The sequence below is a fragment of the Montipora capricornis genome, chromosome 9 (genome assembly GCF_036669925.1).
Source record: "Montipora capricornis isolate CH-2021 chromosome 9, ASM3666992v2, whole genome shotgun sequence".
In the NCBI taxonomy this organism is placed as follows: domain Eukaryota; kingdom Metazoa; phylum Cnidaria; class Anthozoa; order Scleractinia; family Acroporidae; genus Montipora; species Montipora capricornis.
Genome location: NC_090891.1, coordinates 34,737,938 through 34,739,558, shown reverse-complemented (window position 1 = coordinate 34,739,558; position 1,621 = coordinate 34,737,938).

Here is a 1,621-nt window from a genome sequence, read left to right as displayed (position 1 = left end):
CTGCTTAAAAACTCTGGCATTAGAGGATCATTTTGGTAACCCTTGGCAACCAGTGTGGTTTTAAATTCTGAAAATACGCAGATGAACCTGAAGTAGATGATTCTTGAAACCAGTTTGGACTCCATGCCCCAGTTGTTCAAACGCTGGATAGCGCTATCCACCGGATAGCTCACTATGCAGCGGATAAACAATAGCAAAACCAGTAGAGTTATCCAGTGGATAGTGATTTCTCCGGCAGATAGCGCTATCCATCGTTTGGGGCCAGGTCATTATTCTCTTAGTGCTAATCGACTAATTCGAGGCTTATATGGACTCAAAGGCCCACAATCAGACTTCTGAAGTCGTGGCATAGAATTCAATAAATTTGTTTGCTTCTTTCCAATTTGAATTTTATCTTAGAAAGAATTTTTTTAAAGGGTCACAAATAAGTAAGTTTTCAAAACATGCCTCTGATATAAATCTATGTTATGACAATCTCGTTTACGACACAAGCTTTCCCCATTTTTAGCCTGTCTGAATTTTGCGTTTTTGTCTGTAGATTCTCAGCTGTGCTGTTACAGAAGCCCACATTTTGGCAAAGTCAAATGATATCAAGAAGCTTTGCGGGACTAGTGCGATAAACCCTCGCCTTCATAGAAGAAATTTATACACTATGAGATTGTTAGGTCATTACTTACTGACCGCCTGCATCAAACTAAAATATTCAAACGAATGTGCCAGACAACTTTTTCCAATTTTGAACCCTTGGGACGCAGACGCGCTGGGTAATTTCATAGTCTGGGTTTGATAATAATTTGAGCAGGATGAAGGGAGACAGATGTTCCTTCCAGCGTTCTGGCAACGGCTTGTCTCTTCTAAATGGCAACGGGGCAGTCAAGTGATAAAATGAAAGGACCCAAACGTAGAACAATACCAGCTTGACTGGAAGCGGCAAGACTTTCGAGCACCAAGAGACTTGCCAAGATTTATTAGAAATACACCAAAGTAGAGCAGTATATTATTTCTGCGCTGTAAGATGTCTTTTGAAATAAAGAATTCATTGAACTATTAATTTGTTGCATCAACCACTGGAATATTGTTGAAAGGTTTGAGTAGTGGGTACATGGGGAACAGAGAGCGGAGTTTTTTTTTATCAATTAAATCTTACATTCGTAATGGCAGTACGCACTCATCGTGAAATAGATGACTGGTTTACGAAAACGATTTCCATTGCCGAAATTTTACTATTACTGATCTGTTCCTCTGGTCCATCGTTGTTTTTGACAAATTTGGCGCAGCTTGCATCCGTGTTTAATTAAATGTAAAATTTAGCCACAAGATGTCAGAACAGAATTTTCCATTATTAGTTGTGTTGTTTAGAGGTCAAAATATCATGTGATTGGCTGCAAGCGTATTAGACTTAAAAACCTACTGAGTGGCGAGTGAAAACAAGACAACCTTACAAGCTCTAAGAGCCTTAAAATTGAAACAGTAAATGACTTAAAAGTCAAGCCCTCCTTAGGCTTGACTGAAATAATGAGAAAAAAGGTACCTGTAATGAAAAATCTTACCACAAAGAAGTTAGCGGTGAGCCAGTTCTTGAACAAAGGACTTGAATTCGGCCTCAACATCTGGAACCTCG